Source organism: Theropithecus gelada, chromosome 9 (assembly GCF_003255815.1).
Source record: "Theropithecus gelada isolate Dixy chromosome 9, Tgel_1.0, whole genome shotgun sequence".
Lineage (NCBI taxonomy): Eukaryota > Metazoa > Chordata > Mammalia > Primates > Cercopithecidae > Theropithecus > Theropithecus gelada.
Window position 1 is genome coordinate 93,123,596 of NC_037677.1, and position 17,905 is coordinate 93,141,500.

A 17,905-nucleotide genomic window follows, 5' to 3' on the forward strand; every position below is an offset into this window, starting at 1 on the left:
ATTTGGTTTTACAGGGTAATTCTAGATTTTGCAAAAGAGAAATTTTTTGAAGTTGATGAAAGTGATGTTGGAAAAGTATCACAAGTAAAGCTGCTGACAGTTGGAGAGGTTACCTACTGGACAGAAGAAAACAGATAGAGATGCTTTCTAATAATCAAAATCGAATAAGATTACATGGTGGTTAAGAGGAGGCCTTAAGAAAATTGTAAAAGTCAAATGTGTTGTGAATCATATTTCAATACCGCTGTTTTAAAAAGCCAAATGTGAACTAAGAAATGTTATGTTGTGTCTGGGCACAGTGGCTCACGCCTGTAATCCCAGCGCCTTGGGAGGCCAAGGCAGGCGGATCACAAGGTCAGGAGACAGAGACCATCCTGGCCAACATGGTGAAACCCCATCTCTACTGAAAATACAAAAATTAGCTGGGTGTGGTGGTGCATGTCTGTAATCCCAGCTACTTGGGAGGCTGAGGAAGCAGAATCCCTTGAATCAGGGAGTCAGAGGTTGTAGTGAGCCGAGATCATGCCACTGCACTCCAGCTGACTCTGACAGAGCAAGATTCCGTCTCAGGAAAAAAAAAAAAAGAAATGTTATATTGTTTTAGCAAAAAATTATGTCATAAAAATGTACTCAACCCCTCCTGTACAAAACCTAACAACAATTGATTTAGTCCTTGTGGGGTTTTAGAATTAGCCTGTAAAAAGGGTATAGTGCAGCGGTAAAGCATTTGACTGCAGAATTAGCCTACAGCTGAAATTATATCAAAACTGTGTTAATATAATAAATAAATTTATTTTCTTAATGTTTAGTTTTGTTTTTCAAAATAAAAGTCCAAATCAAAAATTTATTTTTGTATTTACTATGAAATTTTGACCCAAGCTTGATTGTATCCACCTTGAGTGAGCTTTTCCCAGGATCAGTTGTCATTAGATTATGAGGGCTTCCTAAACCTGCCTTGTTGCCACTCCTGCCATTGTTGCAGCTTTCATCCATTGCTCCTTGCCCTGTCCACTGTAGAAACACAGAAAAGGCCCTGCCCTCTGCTCTTCCATGTGATAGGCCTTCAAAACTCTAATGATAGTTCTTGTGGCTCCAATAAAACTTCTTTTCTTTACAACAAGTTCACTTCTTTCAAGTATTTCTCATCTGACAGAATTTGAAATTCTCACATTCATTCTATTCAGTCATTCAACAATTTATTGAGGGCCTGCCATGTCAAGTACTGCTCTAGGCCCCAGGAACACAGCAGTGAGCAATCCCCCCAACTTCCCACCCCACCCTGCTCTTCTGAGGGAGGCTTCCATTCTGTTAAGGGGACAATAAACAACATGAGTGAATAAATGAATGGATGGATGGACGGACGGACAGACAGATGGACGGACGGATGGATGGATAATTGGACGGATAGATGGAAAGATGAATAGTTGGAAAGATAGATGAGTGGATGGATGGATGGATGGATGGATGGACGGATGATTTGCGTGTGCACTCCTCGGTCAGCCTGCCACTGAAATGTTGAATACTTCTCCAGATAAGCTGACAAATGCAGGGTAGAGGAAGAGTTTCTTCACTGATGCCAATACTTCTGTTCATAAACCTTCATGTAACACTTTCTTGGAAGCAACATTGCTCTGTTGACTCATGTCTTCAACTAAAGCCACCAGATCTTACATACGTTATTCTTAAAATACATATCCCTTTATCCTGTTCTTGTGCAACTGCTGGACTCTGTGCAGAATTTTATATTGATCTTTATTAATTTGCAATAGACTCACATTTAGAATGTAAAATCTGTAAACTGTGGGAACATATTAATATACGCACATCAGCATCACTGCTGTCTACAAACTTAAGAAGCCAAATGCTAATTTTAAAATTGAGTGCTTGAATAAAGCTACTCTAAAATTTTAGGTAGTCCTAATTACTACTCTGAAAAAATGACTGCCCTGCCTGAAAGCCATGGTTAACCTGGGCTCTAGGATACCATTAAATAGCCAAGCATATAGCATTTGCTATAATTACAAGCTGGGCCTTTTCTTCTCTTTTTCAAGATGTTTGCTCAGGGCACTCATTTTTTTCTTTAAAAGATGCTGTAAGGACCTATCAAAGAGGCCCCCATGATATCTCAGGTCTGCTTTCTGATTCAACGGGAGCATCCTTCATACCTCTGGATACTCCTGCCATTAAGTAATTAATAGGGTAACTGGCTGTTTAGTTTCCCTCTCCAGCTAGGACGCATAAACTTCACAAGGGCAGGGGGTGCATCTGACTTTTTCATCAAGTCTCCCCTGGATCTTGCACAGTGCTGCACCCATGGCAGTCACTCCAAAAACTCAATAAATGTTTGATGAATATAAACATAAATTTACAGTCTCATCTATGCGACTAACTGTGTAATATTGGGCAAGTCATCTAATCCCTCTGGGTTCTATTTTGTTCATTTTAAACTAAAGGGATTAGTCCAGATGACCCCAAAGTTCCCTTCCCTTCTCTTCCCTTCCCTTCCCTTTCCTTTCCTTCTGTCTCTCTCTCTCTCTCTCCTCCCTCCCTCCTTCCTTCCTTCCTTCCTTCCTTCCTTTTTTCCCTTTTTTTTTAGACAGGATCTCCCTCTGTTGCCTAGGCTGGAGTGCAGCGGCACTGTCCTAGCTTGCTGAAGTCTTGGGTTCCTGGGCTCCAGTGATCCTCCCACCTCAGCCCCTCAAGTAGCTGGGTCCACAGGTGCATGCCACCACACCTAGATAATTATTTTATTTTATTTTTGTAGAGATGGAGGTCTTGCTATATTGCCCAGGCTGGTCTCAAACTCCTGGGTTCAAGCAATCCTCCCGCCTAAGCCTCCCAAAGTACTGCACTTGACCCTTTTCTAATGTTCATATTCCATATTTCCATCTTGTTGACTCAATGACTTCTTGTCTCTGTTTCCCCATCAAAGACTCTAAAGCTAGATTGTTTTGCAGAATATGGGCAAGTTTTAATCACATGCATACCCTGGACCATGGGAAGGACTAGGGCAAAACACTGTTTAAAGGATTTCTATAACCTACAGGGACTCCTAATTCAAAGTGACTACAAAATAAAAATAAATATTTAGGCTGCCAAATAACTATACAGTTAATTCAGCATTACATTTTTCCGGAAAAAAATCTATAACACAAAAATGCGATCACAGTCAGAGACCTTTTCTGGCAACAAACCAAGGCTTTGAGCAAGGATATTCAGAAAAGTTTAGAAAATGACTTTTACACTGTTGGTGGGATTGTAAACTAGTTCAACCATTATGGAAAACAGTATGGCGATTCCTCAAGGATCTAGAACTAGAAGTACCATATGACCCAGCCATCCCATTACTGGGTATATACCCAAAGGATTATAAATCATGCTGCTATAAAGACACATGCACACGTATGTTTATTGCAGCAATATTCACAATAGCAAAGACTTGGAATCAACCCAAACATCCATCAGTGACAGACTGGATTAAGAAAATGTGGCACATATACACCATGGAATACTATGCAGCCATAAAAAAGGATGAGTTTGTGTCCTTTGTAGGGACATGGATGCAGCTGGAAACCATCATTCTCAGCAAACTATCGCAAGAACAGAAAACCAAACACCGCATGTTCTCACTCATAGGTGGGAACTGAACAATGAGATCACTTGGACTCGGGAAGGGGAACATCACACACCGGGGCCTATCACGCGGAGTGGGGGAGGGGAGGGATGGCATTGGGAGTTATACTTGCTGTAAATGACGAGTTGATGGGTGCTGACGAGTTGATGGGTGCAGCACACCAACATGGCACAAGTATACATATGTAACAAACCTGCACGTTACGCACATGTACCCTAGAACTTAAAGTATAACAAAAAAAAAAGAATGTAAACTAAAAAAAAAAAAAGAAAGAAAAGAAAAGAAAAACCCTGGTTCAGAACAAGTTAACAGGTTGGTTCTGTTTAGAATACTAAATGCCAGATCCTGCAACAGAAATGTTTTCCCACATTTCACATGCTCAAAAAGCCGAGTCAACAGCTAGTGCTAATATTATTCTATCTGCTAGTTATGATGAAAGTCCTTCCTATCTTATTGCAAGCTTTAACTACAACTATAGCCTCTAACATTAGCTGTAAAAAGAAACTTATTTTAGTCTAATTTAAAAGTAGAGCATTTTCATTTCATCATCAGCCTCCCCCGCTATTTCCTGTGTTATCAGATGTTGGAGAGTAAACCAGTAGTCTGTGAAACTGGCAAATTGGTAGACAAAATAGGCACATTCAACCAGTATTTTCTTAAATAAGAACCTAAGATGGTCTGACTTCTTAATGGTGATGGAGAAGATGCACATATTCAGAAGTTATAAACCCAGAAGAAAAAGTACCAAGGAATTCCCAAAATGACTAAGCCAATTCTAAAGGTTTCCTCCAAAACTCTATAGATTGCCTCACTTTTATGCTCTCCTTTAAAAAAAAGACACAGCCAATTTAATCTCTGCAGAGACAGACCTATGCATATCCCAAGGAACTAACAATTCCAATTGTTGACTAGCTCCTGGATTGGCATACTCAATTCTTTTGCGGGACAGGTTGCTGTATCTGGCACATTTTTAAGTATGGACACAGAAAAACACATGTGCTGTGTAGGCTCTTGTTTTGAACTTGAAGAGTAGTTTTCTGTTTAAAACACCCTATGTTACCGAAGACAAATTTGCTCCATGGAAATGGTTAACAATCCAAAGGGCATCAAGTCCCTACATAGGATGCTCATGGGAAGGACATCTTTTCTGCAACTGGGACATTCAAAATGGTCCCAAGAGTTAGGAAAACGGACAATAACTCATGAATATACTCACTCCTCCAGTCGTCATCCATCCAACCACCATTTACTAGGCATCTACCATACATAAAACATTGTCAGTAAGAGACCAGTATTGTTTTTCTAAATATAAACAGTGAAAATTTTAAAAGTCTCCCAATTTTTCCCCACAGAACAGGCAATTTTGATCAGTTACTGATTTTGTTCATTTTTATGTGTCTTAGAAAACCAACTGTCCTACTTAAGTCTAAATTTTACCAAACTGGCTGAAATTGAAATTTTTCTGCCCAGAATGAAGACCATATGACAAGCCTATTGTGGTTTCAATAACTTCTCCAATGGGCAGATCAAGAATCATTTAAGGCATTAAATCATCCTCTTTCCTGGGCCATCTCAGACCTCCCCTGGGTCATGTGAATGCCTGGTGGAAACCAACTGAAAAGCTGTGAAAACATCCTGTAATAACAGGGAAATGAACAAACCCATTCTGTAATGCATATTGACCCGCATTTCCTCTGCCCCCATTATCTAGCTATGAACCCACATGCACAAATCTTCATGCAGACCATAATAAACAGTACATGTAAAATGTTAAATACATACATTCCTTCATACCCACACAGATAATGGTATAACGTGATACACTCCTAAGACTCAACTGGAGCTAATATCCATGAACAGAAAGTTATTATTAATGTATTTAAAGTTTCATTTAAAATTCTATTGAGAAGGATAATTTGTTAGCTAAAATGAATATACTACTATACCTTGATAGGATTTGGAAAAATTTTAGATAGAGACCCAGCAATGAAATACAAGGTATGTAAAATCACACATAGTTGGAATTATGAAATTTCATGGCTATAAATGTCTGAGATGTCAACATGTTTTCCACATAAGCATTTTAAAGAGAGCAAAAATAGATCCAGAGTGGCCAAGTGAATTGCCTCAGGTGGCTCAACCAGTTTCTGTAATCTGGAAATACACACTCTTATTCTCTTACTAATTGTCATAAAGAGTGCAGTAACCTAAGAAGACATCAGCCTAAATTTGACAAGAGTCAAAATATGACTCAGTGATAAGCTGCTGTTCTCTCTTTATAGGCATTAGCCCACCCCGAGTGAGTGATGGTGCAGTCATTACAGCAATAACACAAACCAATACCATGTTGCTTCCCCTTATCAGGTCACCCAAATGAAGCTGAGGAAAACATCCACCAAGTTTGTACACGCGAACTCAACTTGAAGCGCACCCTACTTGGATTATCTGAGTGCAAGCCCAGCATCTTCCCCTAGATTCTATTTTTCTCTTCAAAATTCCTAACTAAAAGTAAAACAGGCTGGGTGTGGTGACTCATGCCTGTAATCCCAACATTTTGGGAGGACAAGGAGAGGATTGCTTCAGCCCAGGAATTCGAGACTAGCCTGGGCAACCTAGTGAGAACCTATCTCTACAAAATAATTTTTTTTTTAATTAGCCAGGCATGGTGGTGCACACCTGTGGTCCCAGCTATTCAAGAGGCTGAGATGAGAGGATCGCTTGAGCCTGGGAGGTTGAGGCTTCAGTGAGCTGTGATGGTGCCACTGCACTCTAGCCTGGGCAACAGAGCAACACCCAGTCTCAAACAAACAACAAAAAGTAACACATGAACATAGAAAAATTAAAATACTGGAGAAATGTCTAAAACAAGAGGTTCAAAATGTCCTCCATCTACCCAAAGGTCACCACTATCAGCAGTTTTTTGTGTATCTTTCAGGAAAAAAAGTAATGCATATGCCAACATAGATATATTTCTTTTTAAATATACCTAAATCACATTATACCATATGCACTCTTCTTTATCTTAGTTTTTTTCTTTTTATAAATCCTGGCAGACTTTCCATAGCAACACAAAGAGAACTTCCTGGTTCTTTCTGAGGTCTGGGTGGTATTCCATTGCATAGATGCAACAATAATCTATTTAATTGGGCCTAAGCCCAGACATTATTTTTTGAAGGGCAGACAAGCAGCCGGGTTTGATTTTGTCTTCACAAAGGCTGCCAGGAGCTCTGTTTCATTAGTTCTGATGGTAAGCTGTCATTTCGAGGACAGAAACTCTATTGTTAATCAAAGCCAATTTTGTCTCAACTAACACTGTATTTCTGGAGCCTGGGAACACAGCTAAACAGGTGACAAAATATAGAAGGGAACAAAGAAGGGAGGAGTGGGAAGGAAAAACAAGAAAGAAGAAAGAAGAGGTCAGTAGTGAGGGAAAGAAAGAAAAAAATAGGCCGGACGCTGTGGCTCACGCCTGTAATTCCAGCACTTTGGGAGGCCGAGGCGGGTGGATCACCTGAGGTCAGGAGTTTGAGACCAGCCTGGCTAACATGGTAAAACCCCATCTCTTCTAAAAATACAAAAAAATAAAATAAAATAAGCTGGGCACAGTAGTGCACGCCTGTGATTCCAGCTAATAGGGAGGTCGAGGCAACAGAATTGCTAGAACCGAGGCGGAGGTTGTGGTAAGCAGAGATCATGCCACTGCACTCCAGCCTGGGTGATGGAGCAAGACTCCATCTCAAAATAAATAAATGAATAAATGAATAAATAAATAAAATAAGCACCTGGCAGATGCTCATTCAATACCTTTGGAATGACTGAATAAATGAATGAATGAAGAAACAAGAAGAGGTGTACTTTTAACACTTAAAATATTAAAATACTAGGCTGGGCGTGGTGGCTTACACCTATAATCCTAGCACTTTGGGAGGCCGAGGTGGGTGGATCACCTGAGGTTGGGAGTTCGAGACCAGCCTGGCCAACATGGAGAAATCCCATCTCTACTAAAAAAAAACACAAAATTAGCCAGGTGTGGTGGCGCATGCCTGTAATCCCAGCTACTTGGGAGGCCGAGGCAGGAGAATTGCTTGAACCCAGGAGGTGGAGGTTGCAGTGAGCCAAGATAGTACCACTGCACTCCAGCCTGGGAAACAAGGGCAAAACTCTGTCTCAAAAAAAATTTTTTTTAAATTAAAATACTAACTGATATATGGCTCCTATTCTCTGAAAAGTAGACATTCTTTTTAGCTTCACTGTCCAATATGGTAGTCACTGGCTACATATGGCTACTGAACATTTGAAATCTCTGTTGTCTATAAAACACACACTAAATTTCAAATATGAAAGAAAGATGTAAAATATCTCAATAATTGTTATATTGCTTATATATTGATAAGAGAATATTTTAGATATATTATATAATATCATTAAAATTAATTTTACTTTTTTAAAATTACTGCAACTGCTAAAAAATTTTAAATTTCACATATGGCCCACATTATACGTTTTTGGATAGTGCTGGTTTTGAATGTAGATGCCATCATAGCAGTGACTGTGTCTTTCCTGCTCTAACTCAGCACCCAACACAGGGCCTTGAGAATATAATAGATGCTCAATAAATAACCATCAGATGAACAGCTGGCTCTGATATCTACATAAGGCAATAACCAGGCCTTAGACTACAAGACAGGAGGCCCTCACCCAGATCCTAGCCCTAATGGAAAAGCATGTGAGTGACTTTGGGCAAGTCACTGAACCTGCCTGGGCCTTGTTTTTGTCATCTTTAAAATGGAAATAACATTAACATCTGCCTTATAGGGAAACTGCACAGGCCAAATGAAATAATGTTGATAAAAAAGTTTTGAAAGGGTAACACAGATGTCAGGTCCCTCCTGAATTCTACTATTCTCTTCTAGTAATAGTTCCAGGAGAAGTGAGATGCAAAAAATACTGAAACAACAGGGTAAGAAATTGACCGATAAAATTCCTACATCTGATGTTTCCATTCCAGTCTACATTAGAAAATTCAGACAGAGACAGGTGCAAACTTGAAATTCTCACACAAGCGGAAATTTCAGCATTCATGACTGCCTTTTCCCCACGGCTTACCAAACACAATTGACATAGGGACTCGCAGATACTTCTTTGAGGGACTACGAAAGTGTAACGCAACAGGAGAAGGCCATCTCTGGGTGGCTGCCGAAGCAGCAAGAGAGGCTGAGTTTACCACCCCAGCAGGAGCTCTTGGCTTTGCAGGAAAACTGTAATCCTGGGCGACTCTGAAGGCTCAGGGGAAAATTTCCATGGGCACAAAATCTATTGTAGGCATTAGTCCTCATTAACTATTCCAGGAGCAGCCAGCAGGCAGTGACCCACAGTTAAGAGTGTGAACAGCCCCTGATTCTGCAAGGCAGTTAGGGTATCAGGCAGGGGAAACCCCAGGTGACTCTTGGACAGGCTGTAGCTTTTTAGTGACATTGGAAGGAATTCACCATCCCAGCTGGGTATCTTCTTCCCCAAATCAAAAAGATCATTTCAAAAAGGAAGAGAAAAAGAAAGCATCCTTCAGCAGGGGATATATAAGGAGGATCCTGGAGGAGGCGATTGCAGAGTAGCTTAACCCACAGCAGAGAAAGAGCAAATCCAACAGCCCACGGCCACAAGGCAGCAGGACAGCAGCACCACAATCGTTGCTTTCAAGAGATCCAAGCCTAGACTTTCCCCTCAGTCCTGCAAGGTGCCCCATAAGCCCCAGAAGTCGCCCTTGACTTACCATCTACGAGGCTACCCCACCGAAAAGAGCACAGCAACTTCCCCTTTGCTTAGAGGGTCTGACTCCCTTCTCTTCTCTCAGGGCTGCTGCCTGTGACGTGCCAAGGCCAAGCTCTGAGCCCCTTGGGACTACTGTGTCATGACCTGCCCATAACTGTCCATAATAGCCTGTAACAGACCACAGGGCCTGAGCTATCACAGGCTCCTGTGACCCAAAACCCAAAGGACAAGACACCAGGCATGGAGCAAAGCTCAAAGCTGGGCTGCACAGCAGAACCCACCTGAAGGCTTTTTGAAATTCTTATTCCCAGGACAAACCTCTAGAGATTCCTCTTCAGTAGGCCTAGGGTGGGGCCCAGGTACCCACATTCTAAACATAGTGCGGGGAAATTGCCAATGCTCAGCCAAAATTGCCAATGCTCAGCCTGACTCGGGAATTTGTGGCCTGGAGCACTCGGGGAAGCTTCATTGTCTCTGATCCTTTCTCTTCCTTGAGCTTTCTTCATTCTTTGTCCCAGTGTGGAAGAGGAGGGTGGTGAGGGAAGACTTAGGGGAGAAGCAAGGCAAAGTGTAAGCTTTCTAGGCCCAAAGGCCCTGTGTTCCACAGTGAGTTCCAGTGCTTACCCCAGTCATTTAACCTCTCTGAACCTTAGTTTTCTCATCTGTAAAATGGTGCTGAAACCATCTGTGCACTCGGGGTTGTGGCAGGAATAAATACATGTAAAACACCTGATGCATTACACAGGGTAACTGTCATAAAAAGCATTCATCTTCTTATGAACTCTTTCCCTGAGGGGAGGAGGGTACAAGTTCTCCATACAACTAACTTTGCAAGAGAAACTGCAAATGTAAACAACAGACTGAACCAAGCATAAAGGGAAGAAAATAAAATAAACAGCAGTAAGGAAGGCGGTAGATTCAGGCTGCATGGGGGAGAGTGGGGAGATGCTGAGAGCAGGCTTGCAACCCTGTCTCTGGGGGCTCTATAGCAGTATGATCCAGAGGAAATTAACAGAGATTCACAAAGATTTAGGCATGAAGCTGTATGAAGATTTATTGCAATATTATTTATAAAAGGGGAAAATTTCAGGAAAAAAGTTTCTTTTTAAATTTAAGAAAAGTTACACAACGGAATATTTTCAGCTATAAGAAAGAAGAGAATCTTGCCATTTGTGACCATGTGGATGAACCTGGAGGACATTACGCAAAGTGAAATAACCCAGACACAGGAAGGCAAATACAGTATGATCTCACTTATATGTGGGATCCAAAAAAGTCGAACTCACAGAAGCAGAGAATACGACAGTGTTTACCAGGGACGGGGCAAAGAGGGGGACTGAGGAGATGCTGGTCAAAGAGTTAAACTTTCAGTTTTAAGATTAATAAACTCAGGCCAGGTGCAGTGGCTCATGCCTGTAATCCAAGCACTTTGGGAGGCCAAGGCAGGAGGATCATGAGGTCAAGAGATTGAGACCATTCTGACCAACATGGTGAAACCCCATCTCTACTAAAAATACAAAAATTAGCTGGGCATGTTGGCACGTGCCTGTAGTCCCAGCTACTCAGGAGGCTGAGGCAGAAGAATCGCTTGAACCCAGGAGGTGGAGGTTGCAGTTAGCCAAGATCACACCACTGCACTCCAGCCTGAGGACAGAGCAAGACTCCGTCTCAAAAAAAAAAAAAAAAAGGCCGGGCACGGTGGCTCATGCCTGTAATCCCAGCACTTTGGGAGGCCGAGGTGGGCAGATTATGAGGTCAGGAGATTGAGACTATCCTGGCTAACAAGGTGAAACCCCATCTTCTACTAAAAAAAATACAAAAACTTAGCTGGGTGTGGTGGTGGGCGCCTGTAGTCCTGGCTACTCAGGAGGCTGAGGCAGGAGAATGGCATGAACCTGGAAGGCAGAGCTTGCAGTGAGCCGAGATCGCGCCACTGCACTCCAGCCTGGGCAACAGAGCAAGACTCCGTGTCAAAAAAAAAAGAATAAACTCTGAGAATCTAATGTCCAGCATGGTGATTATAGTTAATAATACCACATTTTTTACTTGAAATTTGCTAAGACTAGACTTTAAGTGTTCTCACCACACACACACACACACACACACACACACACACACACACAATGGTAACTATGTGTGCTGATGTATGTGTTAATTAATTTGATTGTGATAATCATTTCACGAAGTATATGTATAAAAAATCACTTTGTATACCTTGAATATATACAATTTTTTGAATATATACACAGTTTTTATTTGTCAATTATACCTCAATAAAACTAGAAATAATTAATTAATTAATTAATTAATTAGTTAATTTAGGAAAACATTTTGGAATCCATTTGATTAGCTGAAAGCAGTTTTAAATATTCCTTTATTTTTCTTTTTCTTTGAGACAGGGTCTCGCTCTGTCTCCCAGGCTGGAGTGGAGTGCCACAATCACAGCTCACAGCAGCCTCAACCTCCTGGGCTCAAGCAATCCTCCCACCTCAGCCTCTCCGGTAGCTGGGATCACAGGCACAGGTCACCACATCCAGCTAATTTTTGTATTTTTTGTAGAGATAGGGTTTCCGCCACATTGCCCAGGCTGGTCTTGAACTCCTGGCCTCAAGCAATCTGTTCCCCTCAGTCTCCCAAAGTGTTAGAATTACAGTTGTGAGACACTGCACCCAGCCCTTATTTTTTCTTTTAAACTGTAGTTTAATATTCAGACTAGAACATTAATATCAACAAAGGAAGGACAGATGTAGACATATAGATATATTCCTCTAAATTTTTCCCATGGAAATCAAAGGCAAAATATATGACACTTGTGGGTATCATGAGAGCTTCTGAAACACAATGGGAATGGAGAGGGAGGGGCGAGGCAAAGAGAAAATAATGCATATAAAGAAGCAGACAAGATCTCCATTGTAATACTATTAATAAATAATATTGGGAGAATTCAGCTTAATGCTTCCCTGCACCCTCAACACACACACACACACACACACACACACATCACACGAATGAGAACTTTTGCAAAAACACTGAATATCACCCACAGAGTCCTTTCCCACACAGTCTAACACAATCTATTTTTATATTCCATTGAGATTTGAAGCAAAGAATACAGCTCCAGTAAAAAGAGGAAATAATTTCTGTGCTGTACCTGGGGTTTTCTCACTTCCTTATTTTAAAATAATCCTCCAGCTAGTCCAAAAAATTCAGATCAACAGTCCAGTCTTCTATGCAGACATTTTGGAACTAAACTGAATCAGTTAAAAAGGTTCTCGGTAATTTGCCATCTTCTTAGAAAACTTACAATGTATATTACAGCGCTGGAGGCTGGAAGAAACCTTCCAAATCATCTGATCCAACCCCATCATTTTACAGATGAAGAACTTGGGAAATAAACTGGCTGATCCAACACACTGAAGACTCTAATTAAAACATCTGCTTAATTTTAAGGTGGCTGACAAATTTGGAGAGTGGGGTGGGAAATAAAACCTCCAAAACATATTTCAGTAGTAATTTTGATCAAGGGGTTTATTAAATGAAGAAAGAGTAAAGGTTGTGATCCCAGGAGCACCCCATCCCAACAACTAGAAACCTGAGAGACTGAAAACTGCCAGAGTGAATGCACAGAGCAGGGGCAAAGGAAGAGAATGCAGGAGCTCCACCCTGAAGTCTGATGGCTTAAGCACCAAACACTGGCCTAATTTTATACCTAATGGATGGGTGTCCAGGAGTTGCCCTGATGTGATGGTGCCTCCATTTCCAGAGAAGTGGAGATTTGAGAAAATACTTCCCATGTGACAGAGGTACCTGACCATTGACCTGACAAAAGAAAGGTGGCTTAGACCCCTTGTTGGTACTCAGTGGTACCTGGACCAGCAGCATCAACATCACCTGTGAGCTTGTTAGAAATGCAGAATCTGGCTGGGCGCAGTGGCTCACGCCTGTAATCCCAACACTTTGTGAGGCTGAGGCAGGCAGATCACTTGAGGTCAGGAGTTCAAGACCAGCCTGGCCAACATGGTGAAACCCCATCGCTACTAAAAATACAAAAATCAGCCAGGCATGGTGGCGCATGACTGTAATCCCATCTACTCAGGAGGCTGAGGCAGGAGAATTGCTTGAATCCAGGGAGGCAGAGGTGGCAGTGAGCTGAGATTGCGCCACTGCATTCCAGCCTGGGTGACAGAGCGAGACTCTATCTCAAAAAGAAAAAAAATAGAGAGAAATGCAGAATCTTGGCCCCACCCAAGGAGTCAGTGTATGCATATTTACAAGATCCCCAGGTCCTTCTGTGCACATTAAAATTTGAGAAGCATTGTTTAGCTAGCATAGCAGCAAAAGAAAGTATAATTGACTACCTGTAATCTAAGTTTCAAGAATAAAATAACTGCCTCTACTCTATTACCCACTCCACTCTCTTTAATCTTTAAGCTTTACTTTAAATGGTCTAAAATTTAGCCTAAATTTTAAATGGTCTTAGTGAATATCTCATTAAATAGTCCTTTTTATCAAAAGGTATCTCAAAGTTAAGAAAAATATACATATAGACATGTAAATATTCTGGGACTTTTATCATTTTAAAGGGTTACATAAATTATAAATTGAGGTATTTTTCCTGCTATTTACTGCTGGGGTCTGAGTAGCAACATGACCAGTATTTCTTCAGTTGGGAGTCAAAAACCTCAGGTATACCAGGTGAAGGAGGAAAACTGAATTCAGAAGAGAAATGTGTCCCTGGTGAAAAGGGGAACTTCTTATAAGGGAACGTTATGATCAAAAGGCTGTAAAGGTCACATGGCCCAACCCCGGTCCCAAAGCTAAATCCCTTTACAGCACATCTGCAGTATCTGCTCCCTTACTCCTGGAAATGTGGTGCTTACCACCTTCGAAGGCAACCCATTCCACCTTCACACAGCTCTAATAATTAGAAAGTTTTTCCTAAAATTTGTCTCCCTATAGGTTTTAATAGCCCTACAATCAATAACTCCACAATTATTGTCTCTACTATTAGTTCATCCCCATTATCAATTATCCATTGCACTTCTCTCTTTTTTTTTTTTTTTTTTTTTGAGAAAGGGTGTCACTCTGTTGATCCCCAGGCTGGAGTGCAGTGGCTCAATCACAGCTCACTGCAGCCTCAACCTCCCAGGCTCAGGTGATCCTCCCACCTCAGCCTCCCAAGTTGCTAGGACTACCACCATGCCCAGCTAATTTTTGTATTTTTTTGTAGAGATGGGGTTTTGCCATGTTGTCCAGGCTGGTCTCAAACTTCTAAGCTCCACAAAAATCCTTCTGCTCCAGCCCCTCAAAGTGCTGGGATTACATGCTTGAGCCACTAAGAAAATGCCCAGGCAATTTCTTATTGGGATTTTTTTTTAAACACAGAAAGTCAAAGAAACAAGTTTCATGTATTTATTTCTCATGGGACTGGGCAACTGGCGTAGTAACATATAAGAAAATATTAACTTTTGCTTTTATTTTGAGGTGCCTTAGGAAAACCTCATTATGCAAGAGGGGTATTTTTAAAAGATGGGTTATCACAAGTTATAGGAAATGTACCTAAGAACACAATTATCCCAGAAATGTAGTTTAGGGAGAGTACTGTTTTTAGACACCATTCTAACCCTAAGCTTCCTAGGAGACAAAGCAGGTATGAAAAGGGGCAAGAAGGTCATACTTCAAAGATATTTAAGATTTTCTGGCCTAGGTGAATCAGATTTTTAGCCCGGGAAGTGTCTTACATCAATTCCAAATCTGCCACGTACAGAAAGGGAAGCTGGAACTCAAAGAGGCAAAATGACTTGCTCAGTATTAGGCATCTGGTTAGCAGCAGAGCCGGGGTGATACAGTGTCCCTAACCCTGGTCAATGTTCTTTTTTCTACACTGCCAGACTCTGAGTATCAGGTTTGCTAAGAAAGCTTGTCCAGCAAAACAAATCAAGAATATGGCATCAGAGTCAAGGCCAACCAAGGGCCATGGCTCTGGAATACCCAAAAAGCAAACCCAAACCATCCTAGCACCAATAGAGATCCTGAATCCCCAAATTCACAAGCCTAATACCAGATAAGAAAGTTATATTGGGGCTATAAGCCTTCCTTCTTCCTCTTTCCTATAATTCCATTTGTCCCTATATCCATTGATTCTGAACTGCAAAGATACCCCACTAAGCAGCTTATTTTAATCTCCCATTAAAATAATCTCTTTCTGATGAGAAGTTCCTGCTCTCAGAATAGGAACACTCCGTGAATTAGTTCATTCCTTCCGAGACACTTGAAGCTAAAGGCTCATAGCATACTGAACCAGAGTCTTTGGTAAAAAGTGAAATACTAGAAGAGATCAATTTATCCAGGCATTGAATCACTGGACACATCCAAACAATATTAAAATAATCCTTTTTACTATCTACTTCAAAAAAATAACACTACTGTAATTTTTTTTTTTTTTTTTTTTTTTTTTGAGACAGAGTCTTGCTCTGTCGCCCAGGCTGGAGCGCATTGGCACAATCTCGGCTCACTGCAACCTCCACCTCCCAGGTTCAAGTGATTCTTCTGCCTCAGCCTCCTGAGTAGCTGGGACTACAGGCGTGCACCACCACAACCAGCTAATTTCTGTATTTTTTTAGTAGAGACAGAGTTTCACCATATTGGCCAGGCTGGTCTCGAACTCCCGACCTCATGATCCACCTGCCTCAGCCTCCCAAATTGCTAGGATTACAGGCATGCACCACCGCAACCAGCCACACTACTGTAATATTTTAAAGAGCAATCTGTTACAGCATACAGTGTGAGATGCCCAGTCAGCGGCAATACATCCATGGTGGGTTCCAGGGGCTGGCCTGTGAGATCCTAATGGACTGTTGCAGTGACAAACTCATCCACAGAAACAACCAGCTGTGTCTCAGTTTTCTGTATGTTAGGGCAGATCACAATTCCTTCAAAGTAATGAAAGACAATCATGCAAAAATGAATTATATGCTTTTTCCATCATTGCCTTTCTAAAGTAACGATAAGCAAACCCTAGAAAAAGTACTAATCCAGGTCCCAGGATTTCAAGTGAGACATGTCTTACATTCACACCAGTGATTTATGTTACAAAATTAGATGGAATCTTACTTTGTTAAAAGATGTGGTCATATTCATTGGTTTAGAGTAGGCAATTCCAGGGACAAAAGCACCTAGGAAGTTACATTAGCTTTTTAAGGTCACTGAAAATTAGCAAATTCTTGATTTAGTTTATCAGATGGCATAGGGGTGGGTGAGACAAATTAATGCCCAAGTCACACCAGGGATAACTGAGGCACAGTTAAATCAGGGCCATAATTTTCCAGGCTTCTTCGCTGGCGTCAGGTATATAAGATCCTGGGTGGCAATAGAATAGAATATAAACGTACAGCCCACTCATAGCCCATAGTGAGGCAAAAATAGAAAACAAAAAGAGGCCGGGTGTGGTGGCTGATGCCTGTAATCCCAGCACTTTGGGAGGCTGAGGCAGGTGGATCACCTGAGATCAGGAGTTTGAGACAAGCCTGACCAACATGGTAAAATCTCATCTCTACTAAAAATACAAAAATTAGCCAGTGTGGTGGTGGGCACCTGTAATCCCAGCTACTCAGGAGGCTGAGAGAGGAGAATCACTTGAAATCGGGAGGTGGAGGTTGCAGTGAGCCGAGATCGCGCCACTGACTCCATCCTGGGCGTCAAGTCTCAAAAAAAAAAAAAAAAAGCAAAAAGAGGAAGAAAAGCTGTGACATGTGTCCATCCCAGAGCACGTCTTCTGGTATTGTTAATCAGAGTGTGTGTCACACTTCCTGGGGCCACTGAAGTCACTAACCCTCACAGAAAGGATCGGAATTTTCCTACTCTAAAAGGAGAAACAGGGCAAAATATAGAAGTTAGGCTGATGGGAAATAGAGAAGAGGGTTATTTCTCTATAACCATGTTATCAAAAAAAAACAATGCCTTGGCCGGGCACGGTGGCTCATACCTGTAAGCCCAGCACTTTCAGAGGCTGAGGTGGGTGGATCATTTGATATCAGGAGTTCAAGATCAGCCTGACCAACATGATAAAACCCTGTCTCTACTATAAATACAAAAAAATTAGCCAGGCATGGTGGCACACACCTGTAATCCCAGCTACTCAGGAGGCTAAGGCAGGAGAATCGTTTGAACCTGGGAGGCAGAGGTTGCAGTCCGCTGAGATTGCACCATTGCACTCCAGCCTGGGTGACAGAGAGAGACTCAGTCTCAAAAAAAAAAAAAAAAAAAAAAAAAAAAAACTTTTTTGACAAAAATGTGAAGGTCGCATGATGATAAAATGGAAGTAACATGCAAGCAGGAGAGTGAGCAGTCTCATTCCTCACATCAACAGTAAACTAAGTCTCTGCCTCCCACCCCCACTACTTTCTAGGCTGGAACTCTGTCCTGTGTCTTCCAAGGTATAGAAAATTCTAGAAAGAAGGCTTTTGCCCTAGTACAGAAGACAAGGGACAGTGTCCTCTTCCT

General features: G+C 41.5%; 1 protein-coding gene across 1 annotated transcript in view; it reads right to left on the reverse strand.

Annotated features, from left to right (window-relative positions):
• PIK3AP1 (phosphoinositide-3-kinase adaptor protein 1) overlaps positions 1-17,905 on the reverse strand; it is a 127,167-nt gene that overhangs the window by 98,469 nt on the left and 10,793 nt on the right. The gene's annotated exons all lie outside the window — the stretch shown is intronic.